The following is a 16,788-nucleotide window of genomic DNA, read 5'->3' on the forward strand; positions in this document are numbered from 1 at the left end:
CTCCAGAGGTGACAGGGACCCAGGACCCAGGAATTCCTGCTAAACCCAGGGCCCTCATCTGTGTATGTGCTGGCAGGATAGGCAGAAATCTCCCAGTCTTGGCCAATGAAGATGCCTTGGTTCCAGGACCTCAGGCTGTAGGTAGCCTTCTGCCAAGGGATCCTTGAGCTCTCTGGGTAGGACTCTTCCCCACCAGCCTGCCCCATGGGGGCGTGTGCCTAGGGAGGGAAGTGGGATATCCTCAGAGAATGAGGTGCGAAAGGACTTCCAGGAGGAGGAGGTCAGGACCCTAGGTCGTCCTGCCTCCTAAAGCCCCTTTCCACCCTGGGGGTCTGGAACCCTGGGACGGGAGTGGGGTGGGAGTGAGGGGTGGGAGTGAGGGTGTAGAGTCTCCAGGAGAAGGGTGGCAAGAGGCAGGGAGCCTCAGGAAGAGATGGAGACACAGCGGTTGGGGTGGTGGAGGTAGACCTGAGCCTCAAGAGACAGACGGACATGCAAGCAGCGAGAGGGGCTGGGGAGACGCACAGTCTGACCTGTCCGCTAGGCGGGCCAGGCCAGCGGACTCAAAGATCGCTACTAGGCGGGGCCGAAGAGGGGGCGGGTCCCTGTGCCTTCCCCGCCCTCCGCTCCCCGGGGCATCACGTGGGGGCGGGCGGAAGCGCCCGGCGGGGTGGGCGCGCCCCGCTTGCGGTCGCGAGTTTACGGCGGCTTGAGTCCGTGGCGGCGCCGGGACCCCGGTCCCCGAGTCCGCACGTGGAATCTTCGCCCAGAACAGGTAAGTGCGGCTGCCGGGGCCTCTTCCGTCCGCCGCCGTTTCGGCAGGTGTTGTCCGGCGTTTCCCCATTTCGCAGAAGGGAAAGCCGAGGCCGCACGCCGACCGTGCCCTCGGCGTCCACTTCCGCGGGTGTTTCTTCTGTCAGTTGTCGTCTCTGTCTAGTGATAGGGATGAGGGTCGCCTCCTGAGGATGCGTGGTCGGGCCAGAGGTGGCAGGGGAGGAGCGCGAACCGGCGGGAGAGGGGACTTCCAGCTCTTAGTCCTTTGGTATGAAGGCTCCCAGGAGCCGGAGCCAGCCAGCCCTCCGACGCCTTGCTTTTCTCATCTGTGTGAAATGAAGGCTCCAGTGGCTCTCGTCCCGTTGAGCGCGGAGACCCTTACAGCTCTGAGCATTCGTATGATCCTGTGCCCTGTACCTGGGGTTCCAGTGACCTTGGGCAGACTACTTCCGGTCCCTGCGCCTCAATTCCCCACCAGTAAATGGAGGCGTGACGTCCCAAGAGCCCCTACCTGGCCCAATTGCTGGAAAAAGAGGAGGTGTGTGTTCACTGAATGGGGTCAAGCCGGGAGAGGGTTATTGGCACTGGAGAGAGCTGGCTTGGAGTGCAGCCTGGGGGGCATCGGGTGGGTGTTTGGTCCCAGATCTCCAAGGGTGGTTTTTTGGTGTTTGGGGAACTCTGGTCAGGAGCCATTACAGTGCGGCTTTTGGCATATGCATTCCCCTCCTCCAAAGTTCCGGTCCTGCGGAGGCTTCCCTGATCTCCAGGCTTGGTTGGGGGTGGGGAGGTGCTACAAGGTGGTACAGATTTGTGGAGGTGCTCAGAAAGGACTTGACTGTGTGCTGAGTGAGCACCAAAGTCCAGACAGAGGCATCCAGGATGTCTGTCCTTGGAGAGCAGAGAGTGTCCAGGTTAGGGGAGACCTCCCAGCAAGCTCATTACAGAGTCACAGAGACAAGTGCAGACAGGTACTGAGGTAGAATCAGGGACTGGGACTCTTGGAGGCCCAGGGAAGAAGAGATGACTGGAATGGGCCTTGGCAGTTAACTGGCAATTAACAAGGATAAGGACCTTCCAGAGGACAGCACAGCTTGTGCAAAAGCAGGGACGTTCATGGTATATATGAGAAATGGCAAGGAGATGGGTGTGACTGGAAGGGGTAGCTGGAGCTGGGTGTAGAGAGAACTCATCCCTGTGTTCCATGGCTGGTTAGGGATTGTCCAGACCCTGCCTCCCTATTCGCCACTTGCTCACAGGAGTAGGGCAAAAGGTGAGGTGGAAGTGGGCAGAGGCCACCAGGGACCCAGATTGCCCCCACGCTTCATTGGGGGCATTCAGGCCCTCCCATTCAGCCCCAGCCGCACCCCCACCACCTCTCAGGCTCCAGCCATACTTTTGTGCACCTGAAACCTCAGCCCTTTGTGCAGGTTGCTTGTCTTCCCCACCCTCTTTCCCTAGAAATGTTCTCCCATCCAAATCTCCTAGGTCCTTCGGGACTTCACAGGTGGGCTGCTTATTTCCTCCTCCTGCCTAGCCTTTCAGTCCTGCTTAGGGGCACAGCTTAGGAAAGATCTCCTTGGAGCTCTGTGGGGAAGGGGCCTGCAGAGCAACGGGGATGACTGGGATGTGGGGTAGTCCCTATACAGCCACCAAACACTACATGACCCTGCAAGTCCCCAAACTTCTCAGAGCCTCCATTTCTCCATCTGCAGGATGGGGTGATAAGTCTTCGTCTCATGCTCCAGAGAGAGACTGCTGGGGTAAGAATTGGGCCTGAGTCTAAATCCTGTCTGTGGCAGTGAGTGTTTGAACGAAGAAAAGAGAGAACCTCGAGGGAAGGGGTCAGTTCAGAGGGGTAAGGGGCCTCTGAGAGTCCTAGGGGCTAGTGGTAAACTAGCCTAGTGTCAGAGTAGGGCATCAGCTGAAGACCAGGGAGTCCCTTCTGTTCTCTGGGGCCCTCCCCTCCCCACCCCTCTCTTCCTTTAGCCAAGCTCAAAGCCAGCCGGCTGATGCCCAAACAAGTAGCCTCTGTTCCCAGGGTGGGGGGAGGGGAGGCAGGCCCTGGGCTCCAGGCCCGCCTGTCCAGCACTGACCCTGCCGCTCACCCCCCATCCCCCGCCCTTCACTCTGGATCTTAACCCTTGGGCGTCTGGGATGGGCCCTGGGTTGCTTGAGGGCTCATACCCCTTGCCCACCAGCTGTCCCTCCACCCAAATTTAGGCTCTCAAGGGTTCTGTTGAAGCAAGAGGGGATGCTGTAGGACATGAGCTGGAAATGAAAAAGGAAGGAGGGAGCGGAGGTGGGAGCAGATAATATAGTCACGGACACTCAGAGACCACTTGGCCCAGAAGCTTTTTTCACAGATGGAGAGACTGAAGCCAAGGGTCAGAGATCAGACCAGGATCACACATTGAGCCTTGGTGGGGGTCAGGACTGATCCGACTCCTGGTCTGAGCCCTCATGGGGAAAGAAGAGGGAAAGGGAGGGAGCTCTCCTTGATGTGAGTACCTATCATGTGCCTGACGCTGCACATTTGTGCTTTTTCTTTAACCTCACATCGTTCCATGAGACAGGGATCACCTTCCTGTAACATAGGGGAAGAGACTGAGAAAGAGCTGAGTAATCACATCTGCGAGAAAGATGTCAGTAAATAGGCACATAGCACTGGTGTAGGCACTTTCATGTATATTAACCACTTTCTCCTCCCGAAACCCCAGAAGTTAAGTACCATTCTGCAGATAAAAAGACTGAGGCATAGAGAGGTTAAGTAATTTGCCTAAATCATAGCAAATAAGTGGTAGAGGCAGGATCAGGACCCAGGAGTTTGTTTGCCTCCTTCGGCCTGATTTCCTCTCCCCTAGCCTGACCTTACTCCTTGAGCTCAGTCCAGGGTCCCACTCAGTGAGGGGCTTTCCCCTGGATGGTGGCCAAGGCAGCCTTGAGCAGAGTGTGACCCCAGCCAAGCAGACGCAGCCCTCGCTTCGGAGTAGAGTCCAGTCCCTTGGGTGGCCCCTCTCACCCCCTGCTCCAGTCTCAGTCTGCCTGGACTCATCCCCTTTCACAGCCCCGCACAGAGGGGTGTTTCATATTTCAGGAAGGGGTTCTGTGCTAAGCACGAGGATATGAGGGCCCTTAGAGATCCCCTACGAGTACAATGCCCACAAAGCTCAGGGCCTTCTGCTGACTCGACACCAGAACGCCCAGCCCTGATCAGAGAGGCTATCTTGGCCACTTACCCTTGCTGCCATCAGGCCCCCAGACCTGTACGTTCCAATGAGGGCTCCGGGGAGGACGGCCCAAAGAGGCTGATGACCCCGGGTGACAGGGATGGCTGGGGCTGGGGGAGGGGGGCAGTGCATGGTTGGTCTTCCACATGACCTTCCTGTGGAATTTTTCCCTGTCTCAGCCTTTGGAACATAGAAGGTCTGTCCTGTAATGAGGACATCTGTCCCAGCCATCGGGAAAATCAGAGTGGGTGGGACGGGATGTGGAATTAAGTGACCAGTTCGATAACAGAATTATTGTTTAATGGTAGTGATAATAGTGGCAGTAGCTGCTGTTTCTTGGAGGCTTAGTACGTGCCGAGTACTGTGGAAGCATTTTTTGGTATCGATTTAATCCTCAACAGTTCTCTTGGAGTATGTGCCAATTCCCATTTTACAGATGAGGAAACAGGCCCAGAAAGGTAAAGTGATTTGCCCGAGACCATCCATTACATGGAAGAGCTGGGAGCCTGAATTCCTCCCTCTCCACAATGAGAACTGTGAGCACCGGGAGACACTGCAGACAGAGGAGATCCCAACCCTGTTCTACCCTGGGAGCTCCTAGTCTGGGTCGCAGGCAGTAGAGGGCCACTTGGTCACGTGACATTGCTGGCACCCAGCTGTGAGGATGGCATGCCTGCAAGGGCATCCTGCTTGTAGACGGGACTGACCGCTAGCAAGCCCTGAGCCCCCCCACGGGCCCGCCTCTAGGATGATGAGCATCTCTTGGAGACCTGCTCACTGCTCTCATCCTGTCCCGGCAGCCCTGGGCTTTGTTGAATACAGTGGTTCCCCCAGCCCCCATTTTGCCGATGAAGAAACTGAGGTCAGTAGAAGTTAAGTGACTTGCCCGTGTGGTCTCTCAGCCGAGGAAAGGGAGAGCTAGAGCCGGCACCCAGGCAGAGGCTCTGAGGCCTGCAGTCCACCTCCCTACCTGGGGCCTGGTCAGGGCCTCCTGGGCCTCTGAAGCCCTGAGCTTCCCTCGGACACTGCCCACCTGCCTTGTCACAGGGTCCAGATCTTTCTCCCTGACTGAACCGAGAACCTGAGTCCTCTTAAGGTACCTGGGATATGGAACAACTGGATGTCAGTGACTGGATGAACAAACCTGGGAAACTTGGTTCCAGAGCTGAGAGCCAAGAAGCAGGCACCAGCTGTGGTCAACAGTGTGGTGCTCAGTACCAGCGGGGTCCAGAGGACGATTCAGGGGTCAAGAGGCCACCCTACTCAGACGACAGGAGGGAGAAATGTGGCAAAATCTTCTTCTTCCTTATTATCTTCATTGTGAGGGCAAAAAATGTGTGTGGAAGGGGGAGAAAGAGGAGAGTTGGGCCCTGTCACTGCTACTCCTCTGTCCCCATTCCCAGGGCAAGGAACTCGAGGTCACAACCTGGGATCTCAGCTGCTTGGGGCTCCTTGGGGAGCCTGGCCTGGCCAGGCCAGTCCTGGGGCGGGTCAGCCCCCAGGAAGGGGGAGCTATCACTGCATCTTGCTACTCCGTGTGCCTGGGTCTCCTTTGCTTCCTTCCTTACTGCCCGAGAGGGCACTGCCCTGCTCCTGGACATCCTCTTCACCCTTTACCTCCTTTCCACAAAATGCCAGGGCCAGGGCTCTGGAGTCCTGTCCCTGACCTCTGGTTCAGTGAGAGGCTTTGGACTGATCACTTCAATGAACTCAGCGTCCCTCGATCTTCAGAGAGGGAGCAAGAAGCAGCAGCTTCCACAGCAGTCTTTAGGTGTGGACAGATCAGGACAGGAACCAGTCAAACAGAGCAGGTGAGGTGGGGTAGAGGGCCTTCTTCGTTCCGCTTCACTCCCACCCACCCTGTCCTCACATTGAGCAGCTGGGATTTTAGGATTCTGAGTCTGAGATTCTAGGCTTTGGGGATTCAAGGATTCTAGAGCTTTGTGTGCTGGCGATTCCCAGCCTCTGAATTTCCAAAAATCTGGGTTCCAAGAGCCTGCAAAGCCTCGAATTGGGCTGGGTAGACTCTAAGTTGAGGCTGAGTCCTGTGCCACACCTTGGCCGGGTGGTACCAGACAGACAAGGCCCGGAGTTTCTCAGCATTGCTTCTGGAGGCCTGTGGCACAGCTGGCCCCCAGGTTCTGTGTGCTGTCTATACCCACCACCCCCAGCATGTGCACCCAGCTGTCGCCTTTCAAGAAATCTGAGAACCGGATCCTGGAAGGGACTAGGTGGTAGCGGAAGAGATAGCCATCTTGGTGGAGAATGGGGAGGGAACGGACAGGGGCCACGACTCCTCTTCACTTGCTGGCAGTGGGGCTGTCGTGCTGGATACCAGGATGGGGTTAAGGGGAGGCTCAGGGAGGGCTGATGGCTGGTTGGGTCACAGAGCAAGGTCTGGGTCACACTGCTGGGGGAGCCAGGTCCTCCCGGGGCCAACGTGGAATGTGGCTCAGCAGGCCCAGGTCCAGTCTTGGAGGGCAGAGCCAGGCTCAAGGGCCCTGACAGAGTGGTGGACAGAGACCTGAGCCTGGGAGCCAGAAGGGAGGCACTCTGCCCCTCCTTGGGGCAGGGACGCCGGGCCTTGGCTCAGGGCCTTAGAATATTTCACAATGTTGCCACCCCCACCCACTCCTTCCGGTGCCCATCTGAGCCTATGGGCACATCAGCTGCCCTCAAAGGGCCTTGGGCATGAGAGTGGGAGCTGCCTCGTGGGGAGGAGACCTGTTCCCTCCCCATGAGGGAAGTGCCTTCCTCCTGGAAGACTTCCTGACTGGGTAAGCTCCTTCCTCGGTTGTGCTTCCCATCTCCTTTCTGCTCCACGTCCTTCTGGGCAGGCACTGTGCGTGTGTCCGTGTGTGAACGTGTGTGCTCCTGGGCCCAGACGCATCCTTGGAGGACCTGCGATTTTGCCTGCGTGCAGGTGTTAGCATTCCATGTCCCGGTGGATTGGAGTAGGAAGTGCCAGGCTTTGCACTCCTTGATATGCGAACTGGGTGAGGCTTTTTTTTTCCTTTAAGTTTACTTATTTATTTTGAGAGAGAGAGCCATCAGAGGAGGGACAGAGAGAGAGGGAGAGAGGGAATCCCAAGCAGGCTCTGTGCTATGAGTGCAAAGCTCAACACGGAGCTCTATCCCGTGAACCATGAGATCATGACCTGAGCCGAAATGAAGAGCCAGACGCTCAACCAACTGAGCCACCCAGGTGCCCCCTGGGTAAGGCTTTTATCTGTTTGAGTGGGGACCTTCATCCAGGCAGGCCGCTGTGAGTCTGCAGCTGAAATACCATAGTTTGTTCCCCAAAGCCACCCCAGCAGCCTGGTGGGGAGAAAGGGGCCTCCCGGAGGGCAGGGGTGGGGACTGGGCTTTGCCAGATGACAACAGGACGGCTTTGGGGTGGGGTCCGTCTTGCTTGCTGAAGGGGTGCCAGAGCCTCAGCTGAAGGCCTGCCTCTCCCCTCAGACTGGGGCTCTTCCTCCTCCTCCTGTCTCCTCAGCTCTAAAGATGGATGTGCTAAGTCTAGGGAGACCAAAGACTCAGGGAGTACCTGGTTGTTCTAGTGGTTCTGTTCCAGTTTCTGTTTCAGGACGTGAACCAGGACACTCATCTGCCTCTACTGCCAGTGGCCTGAAAACCCACATCTTTCAGTGCTGGGCTGGCCTAGCCGATGTGGAGTAGGGGGGTTGCTCCAGTAACTTCGAGGTTACCTGAGGGGACTGTCCCTCCCAGTTCTTCCAAGAAACAGGCTAGTGGAAGGACGGAGGGGTTCAGTCTGGGGGGGCCTAGGTCCTGGTCCTGACTGGTTAGTTTAGTTTCTTGCACCTCTCTAGGGCTCACTTTCCTCTTCTGGAAGAGGGGAGGGTTGGATAAGGTGGTTCCTAAGTGCCTAAGGGGCAGGTGGTTGGGGGGTGTGGAAAGCTGGGGGAAGGCAGGGCTGGGTGTGTAGTAGACAGGAGGTTAGAGCTATAACTGGGTGAGCACAAGGGGAATGAGAAGTGCCTGATTTAGGAGGCCAGAAGCCAGGTTCCAGCCACACTCTGGCCACTGATGGCAGTGTGACCTTGGGCAAGTCATCACTTGCCTGGGCTACTTGCTTTCTGTGTATAAAATTGGGAGATGCTCATTCAGTCAACAGAAATTCACTGTGTGCCAACCTCAGGCTGGTAGTAGGGGGTGCAAGGTAATCAGATCCTGGTCCTGCTTTCGAGGAACACCCAGCCAGGTCTGGCGTGAGAATGTGTGTGTGTGTGTGTGTGTGTGTGTATGTGACACAGTCACAGATAGTGACATCCCAGTGTGATCAGGACTGTGGCCATGGGAGTCAGAGACTGCTTTTTAGAGCACGTGACACTTGGACTTGAAAGGCAAAGTAGAGAATGATGTTCCAAGCAGAGGGAACAGTATAAGCAAAGACCTGAAGGTAAAGTGTCAGGCAGCAGGAGTGGAGGGAATGAGATGGGTGAGGAGTAAGAGGCAGGAGCCAGAGGGTGGAGGCCCTTTGAACCCCTCTGGGTGTTAGCATGAAAGGGGTAGGCATGGCAGAGAGGGTGGGGGCTGGTCTCTGAGACTCCTGGAAGTCTAGGGAGGTTCTCACCTGCTCTGGAGAATGGTTGAGGGGTGGGCAGCATGAGGGGGTCTGAGAGTCAGCATTTCCTCTCTGTGGGTGAGGGCTCCCCCGAGCAGTGTGTATCAGGCCAGCACAGCAGGAAGTAGCTAGGGCAGCCTCAGGTGGAGAGAAAGGGCAAGCCTAGCCACAGAGGGGGCCAAGGAACCTCAGAGTTGAATCTTTGACTCCTAGAACTGCGGTCTGAACCTTGACACCTGCCTCGTCCAACCATCCCTCTCCCTACCCGTGTCACAGGCCCCTGTCCCAGGCTCACCTGACTGAGGTGAGCCAGGCCTATGTGGACATCCATTCATCCATTCTTCCAGTGGCCGAACGCGTCTAGCCGCTGGGGATAGGGCTGTGAATGAGACAGTGCCCTTGTCCTCCAGTTGAGGATACTGGCAATTAACAAATAAATACGTAATACAGTAGTGTAATCCAACAGTGATAAGTGGCATCCAAATATGTAATCCAATAGTGATAAGTGAGATGCTGAAAATCACACAGGATCAGGGACTCATAGGGGCACATTTTTAGGTAGAGTGTTCAGGGAATGATGGTCTTGCATTTGAGAAAATGCTGGAAAAAGTATGGGAGTGAGTCATCAGATGTCTGGAAAAGCATTCCAGGGAGAAGGAGCGCCAGTGCCCAGCTCTGAGGTAAGAGCACACAGAGTGGGTTGGAATAGAAGCAAGGAGACAGAGGCAGTAGGGACAGACCATGGACCCTGGTAGGCCATGTGCTGGCTTTGGCTTTTAGTCTGAGGGAGGTGGGAAGTCACTGGGGAGTGAGAACTGGTCAGATTTGGGCTGTATTTCGAAGGCATACGTTTATTCCTCCGAAGCCTGCAAGGTGGAGCTGTCATAATCCCCATTATACAGATGGTAAAATAGAGACTTAGAAGTTATGTGAATTTCCCAGTCTCCCAGTGGTGGACACCCCAGTGCGCCTGACTATCTGCCTGCCCCACGATGCATCCCCGAAGCACCCTTCTTGCTCACCCAGGAGGGTGCTTCCTGTTGTCTGGACAGCAAGGGCAAGTGTCTTAGCATAGCCTTCAAGGCCCTTCTTAGCTTGCTCCTTCTCTCTTGCCCACCTGACCTCCCTGAATCTGCCCTGCTTTCTGCCTGTCTCTGCAGTGTGCCCTATGAGGAGATGAGTAGAAAGAGGGGCCCAGGCAGCCCTTTGTTCAGATTCTGCCTCCTGTGTTATTTTAGGCAGGTTACTTAACTTTTCTGAGGCTTTTTTTTTTTCTCCTCTGTAAAGTAGGCTAAAAAACCATCCACTTTCTAGACTGTCATGAGGAAACAATCCGCGTACTGTGTTTAACACAGTGCCTGATGGTAAGCACTCCATAATCACAACCTTCTGTTGTTTTAGACAGGGATGGCTGGGTCATATAAGTGGGTTAGAATGTTCTCTGTGAGTTGGAGAGGAGAGGCTGAGTCAGGGAATCTTCCTATATGTTGTCTGACTATATAGTTGGGGAGGCTGAGATCACACATGAAATTGGAGGCCAGAGCCTTTGCGGCTGGTCCTTTCTAGCCCCTGCCCTGCCAGTCTGCTCACCTCCACCCCATCAGCACAGACCACTTCCCCTTTCAGGGGCCAGCAAGCAAGGGGCCTGCTTATCTTCTGGCTTCTCCATTCCAGGGGCCACCTGGGGGGATGGCAGGTTCGGGTCCTTGTTCTCCAGGGCTGCTAGTTCCAGGGTGCAAGGGAGCCCACGAAGTCTCTCCTCCTGGGTGAGTGAGCACATCAGGTTCTGGGGCAACTCGGGATAGAGTCAGGCAGCCTTCTGTCCCTCTCCCCAGGGCCAGGGCTAGCCCTCAACCCTTCTGAGGGTCCCGGTACCTGACTCTTGCTCTGTCTGCTCCTGCTGCCTGGGAGTCTGTCAGTAGACCTGTGTACTCCCACCCAGCATGTGGTCAGCCCTGTTTCTTCCTGTTTCACACTCACTCATTTATAGTGTTAAGAACCCCTTCTCTCCCCAACCCCTGTCTTAGGGGGCAGTGGACACAGAGAAGGATCTTCCTGGGGTTACCCTGTGGCACCTTGGGCCTCCCCCTTACCCAGCACTTTCGTTGAGGGAGGTGCTCTCTGACCTGCCTGGGAAGCCCCCAGCTCAGTAGAGGACTGTCTGTGACTGAGGGCAGGGGACCAGGCCACAGTCCAGTGTGCTCCTGCTGGGGGTGTCCCAGGTCTCCACGGTGCCATGGGGCTGATCTGAGCTGCACCTGAATGGTGACATGGGCTGGGGCACGGGGAACGTGGATGTGGGTGAGGGCTCTGGGGTAGGGTTAGGTGAGGAGCTCTGCCTTGGGGACAGTTACAGGGTGGGCTGGTGGGTGTGCTGGCTAAAGGTGGGTTGAGGACAGAAGAAGGGAAGAGGGCCCAGAGATCCAGACTGGCCTGGGGAGGCCTGGGGTGGATGGGAGCAGTGGGATAGAGAGGGGGTGTATGTCAAAACAAGGTAATGAAGAGCCATAGGGGAAATGGGAGGGGGTGGTCCAGAATGGTCCATTTGGAGATGGTTGGCCAAGTCATATGTCATAGACTTTGACAAGGCCTAAACCCCAAGTCATTGTTCGGCTTTGTGTATTTGCAAGTGAGGTGCTGCAGATATTCACACTTCATCCCATACCTTCCTCCCTATCTGACCCTCTCTAGGGTGGGGCTTGGGCATGAGGGGGCCCTGGGTGAGGCTTGGGGGGAACGTGGGTGACGCTCGGCGCTAGGGTGGGGTCAGATGCTGTCTAGAGGACAAACCACAGGGACCCTAGGGTCTCATGGGTACTAATGGACCTCAGTGCATTTCCCATCAAAGTCCCTGGGCTGCCCTCTGCTACTGACCTCCATGTCCTAATGAGGGGGACCTTATCTGCTAAGCTGTGTCTTAGACCTTTGGGAGGATAAGCCGTGGTGGGAGGGAGGAAGTTTTGACTCTCAGTTTCCTATTCTCTGGTCCAGATGGTTCAGGAAATCAGTCTCATTTATAATAGTTCTCTTAGTGGTCTGTTCGTGTTACATTTAAAATCATAAAGCTGGTGGGGCACCTGGGTGGCTCAGTCGGTTGGGCGTCCGACTACAACTCAGGTCATGATCTCACAGCTTGTGAGTTCGAGCCCTGCATCTGGCTCTGTGCTGACAGCCCAGAGCCTGGAGCCTGCTTCAGATTCTGTGTCTCCCTCTCTCTCTGCCCCTCCCCCACTCACGCTCTGTCCCTCTCCTTCAAAAATAAATAAACATTTTTTAAAAATTTAAAACAGGGGCGCCTGGGTGGCGCAGTCGGTTAAGCGTCCGACTTCAGCCAGGTCACGATCTCGCGGTCCGTGAGTTCGAGCCCCGCATCGGGCTCTGGGCTGATGGCTCAGAGCCTGGAGCCTGTTTCCGATTCTGTGTCTCCCTCTCTCTCTGCCCCTCCCCCGTTCATGCTCTGTCTCTCTCTGTCCAAAAAATAAATAAACGTTGAAAAAAAAAATTTAAAAAAAAAAAAAAAATTTAAAACAAAGCTGGAGCGCCTGGGTGGCTCAATCGGTTGGGTGTCTGACTCTTGATTTTGGTTCGGGTCATGGTCTCACGGCTTGTGGGATTGAGCCCCTCATCTGACTCAGTGCAGAGCCTGCTTAGGATTCTCTCTCTCCCTCTCTCTGTGCCTCTTCCCTGCTCATTCTGTCTTTCTCAAAAATAAATAAATGAACATTAAAAAAAGAACATAAAGCTACTTTCTATTGTTTTGAGGAACGAACTGGGGCAAACTCAATTCTAATAGAAAAGATACTTTTGTCATTTGGTCTTCTAATTATAAAAGTGATACACAACTATAAAACTTTAAACAGTACAGACAGGAAGGTTGTAGAAAGGGATGGTCTTTCAAGATTGGATTGGGAGTTAGGGCTAGGCCTGAAATTCAGGTCAAGGATGTCTCCTGTCCCTTGGTCTTTATTGTGCCTTGGTCATGAATAAACCTGGTTTTATATTTTATTAGGGTGATGCTGAATGGGCTGCCCCAAGAAGGTTGTTAAGACGTCCTGCCTCTCACCAGGTCCACTGTGTGTGATGCGCATGTTGTGCACTGTCCAAGGGTACCTGGTCGGAAGGGGGTGAGGTGAGAGCTGGGAGGGGGGTACCGAAACCTAGCCTGTCCTCCCTGCTGAACTTCACGTCCCGCTGTGGGGCCCCTGAAGGAGGAGGCATTTTTTCTAATTTGCTCAAAGGCCCCACCTAGGTCGGAGGTAACCTTGCTTTTCCCTGGAGAGTTCATCGTGGGGTGGGAATGTGCAGTGGCTGGGGCCACCCAGAATGAGGCCCAGGGGCAGTGGGGTGTCCAGTCTGGAGCCCTGCAGGGGCACATGGCTGGAGGCAGGGTGTGGTAGTCATTGGTGTCTGGGGTCACTGAGAATCCAGAGTGCGGAGGGGTCCAGACTAGAGACTGGCTACAAGACCAGCACCAAGGGCCCATTGGTCAGGAGTGGCCAAGGCCTTGGGGCAAAGGAACAGGAAGTATGTGTCTTACCAGCAGAGGAATAAGCAGATGATGAGTGAGTGTGGTCTCTGGCACATACATAGTGACGTGTCACAGTCATCTGGGTGACAGCGCTGCTTTATGGAGAGGGAAACTGAGTCTCAGAATGTGACATGACTTGCCCAGCACTTCAGGCAAGAAGTGATAGAGCCGGGATTGGAACCCGGACTTACCTTGCATCTTGCCGGGAGATGGCTCTGACTCACTAGTGGCCCCCAGCTTCCTACCAAGTGGCTGAGGCAGTGGGGCCTCGACTCAGTCCTCCCCTGAGGGCTGCTCCTCACCCACCTCCACCACTCCCGGGTCCCCAGAGGAAGGGTCATACCCTGGACGGGATGGGACAGAAATCTGCTGCCAGGGAGGTGACAGGACAGAGATTCGGAGCTGCGGCAGGGCAGGAGAATCCGCTGTAATTCTTTGGGTCCTGTATGTGGCGGCCACCCATCTCTGGGAGACAGAAAGTAGGCCCGTGGCCCAAGGATCAGTCAGCTGCCTGCCTGAGGGCTGCACCTGCTGCCTTGCTAGCCTAGCTGGGCTGGAAGGAGCTAGCTTCTGCAGCGGGGCAGGGGCCACTTCTGCACCCTCTGGGCCAGGAACCCAGCCCCCACCTAGTTCCTCATATCTAAGGGAAGTGTCTCCAAGGCTTCTTGCTTGCTTAGCGGAGTCCTGAGAACACCCAGGAGGGCGGCAGATCAAATGTGACCCTGCCTATAGGTATCATCTGGTGATTATGTTGAGGAGGGGGGTGGAGTTGAGGGTACTGGGCATTGTGGGGCTCTGGGGCAGATGTACACAGTCAAGTTGTTGGTAGGGAGTGTGGGGACTGAAGGCTGTGTGTGGTGGTTGGTGGGGGGGGGGGGGGGCAGATCTGCTGTGTGGCTGCTGAGTGGGGCAGGAGGTGTGTGTCCCTGGAGGCTGTGTGAGGTGTGAGTTTGTGGTATGGGTAGGTTGTGGCCTGGCCACAGCTGGTTGTGTACTGTTCTTGGTTCCTGTGCCGGCCACTGGAGGGGTTTCCTGAGGGGTATATGCTAAGGTCCCTGCCTAGCCTGCCTGGGGTGGCTGGGGTGGCTGGGGTGGCTGGGGTGGGAGGGGAGGGCATGTAGGGGAGGTGAGGATCAGTGGTGGACCACCTCAGGCCTCAGTGTGGACCCTGGGCCTGCCTTCCTCCTCTCCTTCTGTTCCCCCATCACTGTCCCTTCCCTTGAAACCAGAGCACAGCTCTGTGTGGAGGAGGCCTAAAGATGCAGTGGGGGGTGGGAGGGAAGGGTCTTGGCTGAAGGGACCTCAGAGCTGAATGCGGAAGCAGTTAGGACCTTCCAGGCTGCCCAGACTCAGGCCTGACTCACTCATGCAAATCAGAATGCAGAGGAGGCTCACACCCTTGTGGGAGTCCCCAAACCTGTCTGGGTGTTACTACTGTCCTCCTACATCCCCCATTCCCACCCCACTGAAATCACCCGTCTCTGCATCTGCCTCGTCCTTTCTTATCCCTGTGAGCCTTGCGCACTCGACTCCCTTTGGCTGGAAGCACAACCTCCTACTTCTTCAAAGCCCAGCTCATGAGGGCCCTCGGGAAGCCTCTCTGACTTTATCAGACAGAGGCAGTCACATCCTCTGAAGGCTCTGTTGGTTCCAGCAAGTGACCTGGGCGAATTTCCACCTCACACAGCTTCTCTGAAATGGGGTAAAAATCTCAGGCTATGGGATTGTGATGAGGACGACTGAGATAAGGGTGGAAATCTGGCCAAGGGCTGGGCATACGGTAGGCATTTGGGAAATGGAGGAAGTGGGAGTGTGCCTGTCCTCGGCTAGGGCTTTGGGCTGCCTTCCTGCTGCCCTGGTGGGCACGGCTGGGCTGGGACAGAGAAGGAGGCAAGAAGCCTTAAACTATGGTGGGAGGTGAAGTGGTAATTCGAGGACAGAAAGGTGAAAGCTTTGCCTCCAGCAAAGAGGGTCTCAGGTCAGACCTGAAGGACTGGCTAGGAAGGATTAGAGTCCAGATGACTCTTACCTCTACACGGAGTGCCCCTGGGCCAGCCAGGCCCTGGGCGCTACTGTGGAGGGCAGGGAGGATAAGAAGCGGTGCAGACTCTCAGGATACCCCAGGCCAAGTGGGGGTTGGGTGGAGATGGATCCCCACGAGTGGAGCAACTAGAGACAGATCAGGAGCAGCGCTCTACCGCATGGCTCAGCTTCAGAGGTTTAGGAGCCCAAGGCGGGTGGTTAGGGACGACTTGCTGGAGAAGGCAACCTGGAATCAGTACCTGAAGGTGGGAGGATGTGGGTCATTTGCTCATCATTGTCAGACATTTTCGGGGATCCCATATGCTAAGCGGGTGCCTGGTGCAAAAAGTGACACGGAGGGAATCCTGAGCCAGCCCAGCCTGGCTGGGGCTTGAGGTATGTCAAGTCACTTCCTCTCTGTGGGTGTTTGTTTCTTCATTTGTAAATGTCAGGGCTGGAGCAGGTCGAATGACAAGGGGCTTTGAGCAGGGGTGAGATCTGAGCAGGGGTGGGACTGAGGTTGGCATAGCAGAGGGGAGCTGGAGGGAGACAGGAGAAGCGGGGGCAGGGTGGGGTGTTGAAGCTTGAGCTGGGCCCTTGGGGTGGGGGAGGAGGGGAATCCCCCAGCTTGTGGCCATGCTGTCACAACAGGATGACACTCCCCTCTGCCGGGTCCCTGCTTTCCTGGGGGTGGAGATTCAGTGAGGTGTCCTAGCAGCTGCAGGGCTTATACCCCCAAACCAGGGCCAGGATCAGGGTTCAGTGAATGCAGCACTTGTCTTGGGCACAAAATATAAGGGGCTGGGGTGGGAAAAAGTTCAGTAATCAAGGTAATATTTTTAAGCCATATTTTTAAAAAAAATCAAAACTAATGAAAAAACCCAAAAAAATACCAAAATAAAAAAAATTATGTTTATTTTTGAGAGAGAGAGAGTGAGTGGGGGAGAGGCAGAGAGAGAGGGAGACACAGGATTTGAAGCAGGCTCTAGGCTCTGAGCTGTCAGCACAGAGCTCAACATGGGGTTGGAACCCATGAGCTGTGAGATCATGACCTGAGCTGAAGTTGGACGCTTAACGGCCTGAGCCACCCAGGCTCAAAATACCAAAATTTTAAATAAAGAGGTTCAGTATTGCTGTTTCCTTCTTTGCCTTGGGCTCCAACATGGCTCAGAAGGGCACTGCTCCAAGCTTCTTTTTCAAGAGCTGTCTCCTTCAGGAAGCCTTCCCTGATCCTTAGCCTGCTGAGGGCCCTGTGGGCTGTTTTCCCTGGCTGGCTGGTGTCAGACCCCCTCTGGCCTGAGCTTCCTGGAGAGCCAGTCCAAGTCTGAGGTTCATGCTTCTAGAGCCTTGAACGAGGCCATCCTAGAAGGGAATCAATGTGGGTCCCTGCGTCTGACCTTGGCCTGAAGTCTTTCTTGCAAGAATGGGAACTTGAGGGAGACCCAGGAGGAGGTTGACCGTTTCTCAGGGATGGAACTGGTTTCCTGTTTCCCAGCCCTGGTCATTTCAGTAGGGTGGTTGGGGCCATCATCAATCCAATGTTGAACCGTTAGAACAGGGCCCAAGCCGTAGCAGGTGCTCAGTTAGTATTCATGATCACTTTTGAGAGGCAGTGAGCAGAGTAGTTAAGAGTCTAGAGTATCCAGGAGAAG

At 55.4% G+C, this 16,788-nt stretch overlaps 1 protein-coding gene across 7 annotated transcripts in view; it reads left to right on the plus strand.

Annotated features, from left to right (window-relative positions):
- The first annotated feature begins 648 nt into the window (after positions 1 to 648).
- The window catches only part of ARAP1 (ArfGAP with RhoGAP domain, ankyrin repeat and PH domain 1), a 67,264-nt gene continuing 51,124 nt past the window's right edge, over positions 649 to 16,788 (plus strand). For 3 of the 7 annotated variants that reach the window (XM_045484125.1, XM_045484126.1, XM_045484127.1), the window contains exon 1: positions 650 to 775. The gene's annotated coding sequence lies outside the window, so the exon portion shown is untranslated. Of the gene's footprint in view, positions 776 to 13,828; positions 13,847 to 16,788 lie in introns of those variants that run through there. The other 4 variants (XM_045484122.1, XM_045484128.1, XM_045484124.1 and 1 more) reach the window with 3 other exon arrangements.

Source organism: Leopardus geoffroyi, chromosome D1 (assembly GCF_018350155.1).
Source record: "Leopardus geoffroyi isolate Oge1 chromosome D1, O.geoffroyi_Oge1_pat1.0, whole genome shotgun sequence".
Taxonomy (NCBI): Eukaryota; Metazoa; Chordata; class Mammalia; order Carnivora; family Felidae; genus Leopardus; species Leopardus geoffroyi.